At 39.7% G+C, this 10736-nt stretch overlaps 1 pseudogene; it reads right to left on the bottom strand.

The window, feature by feature from the left end:
- Nucleotides 1-460: 460 nt before the first annotated feature.
- On the bottom strand, nt 461-10482 carry LOC125525354 (annotated as a pseudogene).
- Nucleotides 10483-10736: the final 254 nt, after the last annotated feature.

Here is a 10736-nt window from a genome sequence, read left to right on the forward strand (position 1 = left end):
CTCTCTTATATAGCGGGGCTAGACACACGATGTAACCTATGCCAACATAATAGCACAGGCGCGCAAGGGGGAGCCGGCGGCATATGCCGGCGCCCGGGTGGCCGGTGTGCGGTATTGTGACGGTGTCACGGGGAGGAGCGCCCGTAGTCAGGCCCCGAGGATGTAGCCATATCGGTGAATCTCGTTAACAAATCTCGGTGTCGTGCTCGTGTGATTGCTTGGTCCTCGGATGATCAACGGTATGGCCTCGGATTTATTCTAACACTCCGTGCGATCCATAATAATTGTCGTTGTTTTAGTCCCACAAGATCACCAATCAAGAGACCTTAGCTCAGGGAAACAACACCAATTAATGTACTCCTTTCGATCAATAATAATTGCCGTGGTTTTAGTTCCTGAACTAGAAATACGACAAATATTATGGATCGGAGGGAGTACAAGAATCGTGTCCTGCTGCTGCTGTAACAGCGACCTTAACACAACTTTACACAATAGACCGACAACGAGCGGCTGCTAAACAACCGGAAAAATAGTGAGGTTATCTGACTCTAACCCACCCATTTCCTCTACCACCACACGTACAAATGATGCACCATGCACAAGAGAAGTAATATGGATGGGATCATAGGAGGAAGTACATAAAATTTGGTGTCAGCCTTCAAAGCTGTCAAGGCACCGGATCCCTCTGCCCACTTGGTGGAGCGGTCGGCATTGGGAAGTTGAACGAACAATTGGCTCCGCCGAACTGTGGAGGCTCCACATATGGACTCTAGCACAACAGATGGAAATCAGTTCTCCGTGTCTTGCGTGAAAGGAAGAAGAAAAAAAAGGTCAGGTAAAGGGTTTCCAGTAAGTCATGGAAAAAAACAAAACAGGAAACAACTCTGGCCCAAGTTCAATACAACTCCACAAGTTAACATGATGATGTATTTACAATGGGACAAAAGAACAACAATTTTCAGGAATTTAACAGAAGACGGCAATTTAAGGGCAACTACCTGGGTAAGAGAAGGGTCAGGGAAGGGATCGAACGATGGCTCCCCCTCGCCACTGTTGAGCTTAACCCCCTACGTGCAGAAGAAATACAACTCATTAACCGAAATGTTATGATATTACCAACACGTGAATAGAACAAAATGAACGAGCATTACCTGGAAAATTTTCCCTAAAGTTTTCAATCCTTTGGCAAGAAGAGGCAGGTCTTCCTTCCTAGCAGTGGGGTCATGAAGCACCCGGTATTGACACAATGTTACTACAATTTACTGCTAGTATATATTTAGGTCTCAACTGTTAATCGCTCCTAATTAAAAAGATGTAAGATGTTGCCTAGTGAACAATTAAATATGAACAATCGATTAGATGGTCTAATGGATTGTTCTATCAATATATAATCACATGGTTGGGCGATTGCGGTGATCAACCACAACTTCTGGTTGTTCTCCCCAAACTCTTATGAGGAAGTGGACACCGTCGATGAAGGCCCCAACACACCATCCTGTCCTTCCGCCATGTCTCATCCATCTCCAGTCCTCCTTGTCTCGGTCTTCCCCAGCAGAGATCCGCCACAATGTCCTTCGGGTACTGGCCAGGCCCGGTTGCGTCATTCGACATCAATAATATCTACGCCATCGCACAGAGCCAAGCTCCATTACCTATGGTATGTATACCACCAGCTATGTTTGGAAATGTGGTCGAGAAAGCCAGCTGAACTACCAGCCACCAGCACAGGCGAGGTCGGTGCCAGTGGCATGGCGTCTCACATCGCTTCTGCGTCAATCCCGACGACGTCGACATCAATCTCCCTCCAACGCCATGTTCGAATTTCTTCCCTACTCTCCGTAGGACAAGATATCAAAAAGGCCGGCCCTCATCTGATGACCAGCCGGATTTTGAGGGTTTACCACCAGTCGATCCAGTTTTCACGCAAATTTGAAATTCTTTAGCTGCGACTCGTTCAATTGGATTAAAGGGCCAATTGGTGCCTGCCCAACTTGGAGATCCATGGGTACACATTCGCATAGCAGGAGCTATTGAATTTTTGTGTCATGATTAGCCAGTACTAACTATGATACATTAACATTAATTATTTCATGCGCCTACTCTCATATGCAAGTTTAACTGATCAGGCACAATATGCATACCTCTTTGGATTCTTCGGCGACGCATGACACTGCTAGCTGGTTGTCAGAAATAACTGTTAGACTAACCTCATCAACCATACTCGTGTCAAATATGCCTTGATTAATATCTTTAGTTGTAAGACCCTCATCAACCTTAATGCTCCGCACGATGAAGTTCTCGGTGTATTGCTTGATACTACTCTGCAATGCTGCCATACAATTATGCATTATTGTTTCCACAATAAATTTGGACCGAGGTACCACAATGCCGATGTCTGGCTCTATAGAGTACGGCAATGGGCTTGTCGTTCTAATCTTGAAGGCAATGAAACCACATGTATCATTGCTTAGCTCAATTGAACATGATAATATCTTTTTGTTGCTATGCTCGAGATTAGCAAATCGTAGCTCCAGTGGCTCAACTCCAAGCATGTCATCATCTAGAAATGGTGGATTTATCTATGGATGCCAGAATGGCACACATCAGAGGCCATGAAACAAACTAGTGCCATTTAAAGAATAATGGGGGGAGGTGTATCATTGTCTAAGTAAACATATGGCACATTCTTCAAGTTCCAATGGGGTGAGCATATGATATTACCTGTCCAAGTATAGAACTATCTGTATTCTTCACATGTTTATCCACATTTTCCATTGCTCTAAATTCATTCACAATATTTGATATGGAAGGCCGCTTAACGGGGTCAATATCCTGGCAGAGTTTCCCTATTTCGATACATTTAGTTACTTGTCGTTGGTATGTCCGCAACATTATCTGTCCTGATTTATTCCATCTGTGCCTCCATTTTCTAAGTACCTGTCATCCCACAAAGGTGATTTACTGTTATATATACCATTTCATCTAAATAATAAATATATGCATAGTGAAAACACTACTACCATCTCAATTATGAAAACAACATTTCTGCCGTATAAGTGGCAAGTAAAACATATGTATCACCCCAAGGATTCAACAAATGCACTTAGTGGCCCTTGGAAAAGAAATTGAGTAGTAGTTTTCTTATTTGTTCTGGCTAATAACTGTATGCGGGCATACCATTACTAGAAAAATTTAGAGAGCAATGTTTTTAGGACCTTTCAAACCTTTATTATGTATTTATTCGGCTTAAACCTGGATATCCATGCAGGGCATGCCTCCCCGTGTTAATCTGATCCCAAGTATATATGGCGGTATGTCAATGGAGATTTTTGGTGGCTGTGTTAAATTGGCTATCGAAGCAAGATTGACTCATCGAACCTCGAGGATGCATTGAGGATGACCTATGGAGTTTATTTGGTGACTTAGCGATTTTGACCATTATGGTATCATCGAGGCTTTGTTAGAAGATGTAGCGAGACGAGTGTGGAAGGAAGCTCACATAGTCCCGAATGATAGGATGCTTGACTTCCATCAAGCGGACAATGTTTTTTTATGATATTGCATAATGAGAGATATGCACGTGATCGCTTGTTATGTTGTATACATCATTTCCCAGTACAATATCCATTCAATATTACAGTAATATTCAAATTATTACGCCCTTCATTCGGGATTTAAGGCCTCTCCCGTCACTCGGTATTTAAGGCCGAAGAGCTAATTCGGGTGGTCTAAGGGAGAGATCTATACCTAAATAGCCAGTAATGAGGCAACACTTGGACATGCAGTGGCTATTGACTGGACATTGCCCGAATCCTGAATTGCTCGAATTGGCTCTCATATCCGAATAGGTGTTTTGGCACCATTTTAAGAGTTGAAGTCATGCATAATATTCTGCAAGAAAGTACTCTTACATTTTCATTATTACCAGGGACACCCTTTCGTCCTGTCACCAGTTCCATGATTATTGCACCCAAACTATAAATGTCGGAACTGACGGACTTCCTACCACCAAGGGACATATTTTCCGGAGCAGTATACCCTCTGCAAGTAATTTGTTAACATCCCGTCATTAGAATATATAAGAGGGTACATGTAGATTGGTTGGTTGATTGGTAGCTTACAGCGTGAAAAAATGGTTTGTGCCTGTCGTTTGTGAGTATTCAGCGGGCCTTGATAGACCAAAATCCGTTATCTTTGGTACCATCTGATTATCTAGTAGTATATTGGCTGGCTTTAAATCCATATGCAGAATAGCTTTTTCCATGTGTAGATAACACAAACCCTTGCAAATTCCTTTAATTATTTGGAAACGTGTATCCCAATCAAGTCCTCTTAATTCATCTACAAAAGAACGAAAGGACGCATCAAAGTTTGCATGCATTAATTTAATTTGTGGGCCACGAGTTGGAAGCAGAATGGGGAATAAACAGTTATAACAAAAAAGTAAAGAGAAGAACACCATATCATACCAGTAATATATTTATCAAGGCTTCCATTACTCATTACTCAAAGCAGAGCAACCTTTCTCTTTTTTCGGCCAAAACATATCCTTTGGCTACTGGGTTTTTCACAGGTGTTTCGACTGTATGAGAACATAAGCCAAGAAACCGGACTATATTTTGATGGTTAACCTCCATCAGGCTGCCAACCTCACGATGAAAAAGCTTCTCATCGATTGTCATGCTGCTCATAATCCTCTTCACAGCAACATTATTACCATTTCGGAGGACACCCTGTTTAATATTTCTAGTGAGCATTTAATTAATAGCAAAAAAGGGTACTGAGGGCACACCCACAGAACACATCCAAATAACTAAAGTTTAGTCAAGTGCTGGGATTTGTAAGTGTTAACAAAATACAACTGAAACTAGAATTATATCACCTTGTAGACAATTCCAAATCCACCTCCACCGATTACTCTATCCTTTGAAAATTTGTTTGTAATTTTCCGTAAAGTTTGTAATGGCAAATCTGTTGGTTTCATGCTCCCCTGGAGTATTTGCTCCAATACATTTTGTCCCATTCTTTAACCACAAGAACGAATTAGTACCTGGATGCACAGTAAGCAAAGTTACTGGGACAATGGAAACCGATTATGGAAGTGAATAAGTACTTGAGATCACTTAGTTAGCCTGGCGGAACTTGCTCGTAGGTGGTCGATCTACAGCAATATAGCTACCAACACCAAGAGGAACTGGAGCTGCAATACATATGCATGGCCAGCAGCATCATTTATAGTGATCTAAACACTCTTAAATTAGTTTACAAAGGGAGTACAAAATATTTCATATATAGGGAATGAATTGACAGAAGAACACACGTGTACGAGCATATGTTTAGCCAGCTAGATGTTTAAATATTGTTCAGACTTCTTTTCTGATCTACACATGCGTGCATTCAGCATAGCTTTCAACACATATTTAAACATGCTAGAACGACGGCCGAGCAAGATGACTCAAGGACTATGTAATGAAAGGAATTCCCATGTAGCAAGCAACGGATCGAGCGCTCAGTTCAGGTCAGGATCAATAAATTGCAACTAGACAGATCTATATATGCACTGTGCAGTGAAGCCAACAGCGGATACGTGCACATACTTGGGAAGTAGCAAGCTAGTATCCAGAAAGTCACTTTGATGGACGGGTGCATTGGAACCAAGGTTTTGGCTACCGAATCCCAAGGAAATACCAAGGGTGAGCGAGAAACGCGAATACCACGGTTACCATAAAATTCCAAGAAAAAACTGTTCGAATTTTTTAAACATAACTTGAATTCAAATTTTCTCAGGTAGGAATATATACGAAGCATAGTTTTAAATAGCGTGCTGAACCTCTTAGAGGCGAACCTCTTCAAAACGCTATAGCATGCTATAGTGGAGTTATAGCGCGCTATTTAAAATGTTTGTTGATTTGTTTGCACAAATGTCTCTTAACGCAAGACCTTTTGTACGTGCTATAGCGGGCTATTTAAAACCATGATAAGAAGTGAGCTCAAGTAGATCATACACTAGCTGTTGGCGCAGTGGCAATTTCTCCCCGTCCGTTCTCAACGTACGCGAGGTTGTGGGTTCGCCTCTCGTTCTATGTTTTAAATATTTTATTTAATAGTTGGTTAAGCAAAAAAGAAAACTGTGTACTGGGACTCAAACTAGCGACCCTGCGGGTTAGCGCGAGGAATGGAGGGACATATCGCTACTAACATTGTTTAGAAGAGTTTCTATCCTACCTGACCATACTCTAGTCGTCCAGATTCAAAATTTTCAAAAAAATCGATGTTTTTGGCTTTCTCGTGGGGTAGCCAGAAAAGCGGATGCCGGGCGGTATCTGATTTTATCGCCCGGTACCCAAAACCCTCGTTCGAACCCTATATTTTGAATAGTGCCAAAAATTTATTTTGAAGTTTCAAAAAATTCAAAAATAATTCCACGTGTTCATATGGATGTATGTTACACATGTGCAAATTCTGATGATGAATTAGTAACCATGTGACTTACACACAAATGACAAAATCGTAATTTCGAGAAGATGAACAGTGCATGGATTATTCACTATTTGGAAATCTTGATTTTGTCATTTTTGCATAACTCACATGTTTACTTATTTCATCGGCAAACTTTACACATGTGTATCCATCCATATGAACATGTAGAATTCTTTTCGGGTTTTTTTTACAAATTTAAATGTGATTCTTAACGTATTTAAAGTAAAGTCCTCCAATTCACCCATGTTCCTAAAATATACTCGCGCTAGTATCTTTCTTCTTGATCAATCTCTATCTCTCTCTCTCTCTCTCCAACTCCTATCTCTATCTCTACCTAATATATATATATATATATATATTATATATTATATATAATAATAAATGGGATATTGCTTCTACCGTACGTCATTAGAATTGTCCTCAAAGGTACAAAATATTACCCACCAATGCCACCTATAAGTGACAAAAAAAACGTTTTGCAGGGAGTCCCCCACCTGTGTCGGCCCAATCATAGAGACGTACTATAATGCGCTCAGCACGCTGGAGAAGACACAGTGCACCCATTCGGGCCGGCCCATTTCCGGGGCCTGTTTTTTAGTTTCTTTTTCATTTTTATTTTTCTGTTCTGTTTTTTTTCTACTTTAAATAATTGGGAACTTCAGAAAACATTTCAAATTTTACAGAAATGAGAATTTTGAAATGAAATGTTCAAGAGAACGTAAAATTTATATGAATTCAAAAAAGGCTCAGGATTTTTTTCAAATATTTGCATATTCAAAAAAATGTTCGCAATTTTCAAAAAGGTGATCGTAATATCCAAAAAATTCCATGGTTTTGAAAGAAAGTCCGTGTATTAAAAATTATTAATGAAATATAACAAAATGTTTGCTAATTCAAAAAATGTTCAAGCTTTTTAGAAAATGTCCTTAAATTTTAAAAACAGTTCGTGAATTACAAACGAGTTTACTGATTCATAAAATGTTTGCCGATTCAGAAAATGTTCATGCATTTCAAAAAATGTCCGTGAATTACAGAAAAATCCACCAATTTCAAAAAAATGTTTGTCTATTCTAGAATAATTCGCCAATTCGTGCTTAAAACCGTTCACAATATAAAAAATGTTCACAATTTTAGAAAAATATTTGTAAATAGTAAAAAATGTTCCCAAATTTGTAAAATTGTTCACGAATGATTGAAGGTGTGTAATTAAAGAGTAATGCTTCTGAGTCTTGTGACTATATACCCGCGTGAATTTTGAATAATTGACTGCCGGGCTGGATTGGAATATCATAGTGTGTTTTTTAACTGTTTCTTGAAATTCAGAATAAATCTTTGAATTACCTTGTTTTTTGATAACCACTATATTTTTATTGAAAATGTGAACATTTCTTAAATCTATGAATAAATTTAAACAAAGAAACATTTTCTTTCGTTTGTGAACAAATTTTCAAAATCATACAAAGAGATGTGAACAAAATGTGGTTATAGCCACTGGAAATTGTGATGTGAACAACATGTGTTGCTAGCTCACCGCCGGAGTCAGAGCTACATTGCCTTGTATGGATCCTATGGAGTGTTGTGCTGCAACTATTAGGGCTGCTGTTTTTCCTTTTCTTTGATCTTCAGGTTTTCTGGTCCTAGGACCTTTAATACCTTGTTGTTTTCCGTTGCTCTCTGCTATTATCAACGAATACGAGTGATGCTGGATCTTTCAGAAAAGACACCTGCAGCTCCTGACAAAATGGATCAGCTCGGAAAGTACTCAAGCTAGTATCGTGCGTGTGTATCGCTCGAAAAATACTAGGCTACATCCCCGTTGATCATCACCGTCGTCGGAAAGTACTCGACGTCTGATATGACGTATTGTGATGTCAGAGAGGTGATGTGAGATCTGGATCTCCATCCAGTGATTATTAATTTACGCGCTTGACAGGAAATGTTTAGCTAATATACCTGGACCAATCATTAGTTTGCAAAAAGTTGAGTTGACTCTAGACATGTATTAATGTGTAATGATGGCAGCAACTTCCACGTGTATATATATATATATATATATATATATATATATACACACACACGGATTTGGAAGAAAATTTCTGCCAAATATATAGTGCTAGTTAAGCATATCATTTAGATATAACGTTAGAGTTGACTACATGTCAATGTGTAATGCCAGCATACATATAGGATACAGATTACTGTTTCCTGCTTTAGCGTACCTTCTTTGATTCGTGTACACGTCTTGTTTCTTCTCTTGATTTTTTTCAAAGATTAAATGCACTTCTTTCTGACTCCATTAACTTCACTTAACTACACACCTATGGTCATGACTAAGAGTCACTTGTTCGCATGTAGTAAGAGAATGTTTGTTTAAGCATGTTGGCAATAGACAAAATGCAAAAACGTATCCTTCCGTGTAATGGCCTGATCTGTCCCCTCCTTAGTTTAAAGACAGGCCACAGCGACTAGCTAGCACATAGCTGTCATATGTTTAGGGGGTGTACCGAAGCAGAAGTGCATATACATACATCTTTTCCACGCCTCATTTAGCTAACAATGTGGATCTGGTCATGCATGCACAATTGACTAACAGCAAGCTGCATATCAAATTCACATTGCCCGAATGTTCCCCTTGAACACGATAGCCGAAGCGTGTAGTTAATTACAACAACCCTAATTGAGCAGTCGAGATGTAAGATGCTATATTAGTTGTAGTGACCATGACCTGGCAATGGCATTTATCAAAGTCCATGTGATTCTATCGACCGCCAAGGCGCCAATTGCCTCTTCAATATGAAAGCTTAAGCGTGTTTCTAGGCTCTGCCTATATTACACTGGCCCCTACAGTGATATAGATGTGCTATGCAATACCGATGCTATCAAAGTCCATGTCATGGCACTGTCGACTGCAAAGGAAGACTTGATTCGTATGGCCGATAAAGTCTTTGAGTATACACTCCTCTAATTTCTAGCTGCTTTGGGAAAATGATTGCGTAATTGTTATATACTCCCTCCGTCCCAAAATTCTTGTCTTAGATTTGTCTAAATACGGTTGTATCAAGTCATGTTTTAAAATTAGATACATCCATATCAAGACAAATCTAAGACAAGAATTTTGGGACGGAGGGAGTATCAAACAATATTATTTTACAAAATTGAATATTTTGTTACCCCAACATCTGCCTCATTGATACGTACAGCCTAAACTTATGAGGTATTACAAGTTTGCACAGATGTACTGATATCAAAGAACTGTGACAGAGCACGCTTTGTTCAAAATTCTTGTCATAAATTTATCTAGATACGGATGTATCTAACACTAAAACATGAATAGATACATCTGTATGTAGACAAATCTAAGACAAGAATTTTGGGACGGAGGGAGTAATTAGGACGCTATGTCCAGATGAAAAGATAAAATCGTAAGAAACTCTCTCAGTTTGTACACTCTGGTTGGATTCAGAAAGTCGTAGGTGAGTACTTGCGTTGACTGGTTTGGTTTGGGAGGAGAATGTACGACAAGATCCAAGAGTAGAGACGGCAATATCATCAACAAGGCGACACAAAACTAATGTTGCAAGGAAAGGATCACCAGTAGCCTGGAGACGATCGAATAGACCAAGACTTGACTAGTCGGTCATAGCTTGGCTTAACTGAATGGCAACTGCTCAAACTAGAAGTCCCCTCTGCCTGTGGTTTGCAAACCAGCACTACAAGACCAAGAGGCAGCTATACCATATTGGCAACCAACTGACGGTAAACACATGCATAAAGTTGTCATTGACGATGATGAAACTCCCAGAGCATACAATCGTAGCTAAACACGGTTTACTAAGCTAGCAGAGGTTGGATGAAAAGATGTTAGTAATGAATTACCTGGAGGTGCAGCTCGCTCCTGCCCACGTAGTGTATTGGCTAGCCTGGCCTGTTTCAGATGTTGGGTAGGTAGTCTTCTGAAGCTACTACATATGGAGGAGAGGGGATGTGATTGTGATATTATACCAGCAGAGAGGTGAACTTGAGATGGATTTAGATCTGGATCCAAATGGTGAGTTAGTTTATCCATACTTGATGGAAATATGCTTAGTTAATACAGCTGGACGAATCCAGTTGACTCTTGACATGTGAATGTGTCATGCTCACCCCCCTCCCAATTCAATGTTCAAGGATAAGCACGACTATTTACTTCTTTTAATAATTAGATTAGTTTATTTGTGGTTCCACGATTAGATTCAAAATGCATTCCCACATGTATG

This window comes from Triticum urartu, chromosome 7 (genome assembly GCF_003073215.2).
Source record: "Triticum urartu cultivar G1812 chromosome 7, Tu2.1, whole genome shotgun sequence".
NCBI classification, from domain to species: domain Eukaryota; kingdom Viridiplantae; phylum Streptophyta; class Magnoliopsida; order Poales; family Poaceae; genus Triticum; species Triticum urartu.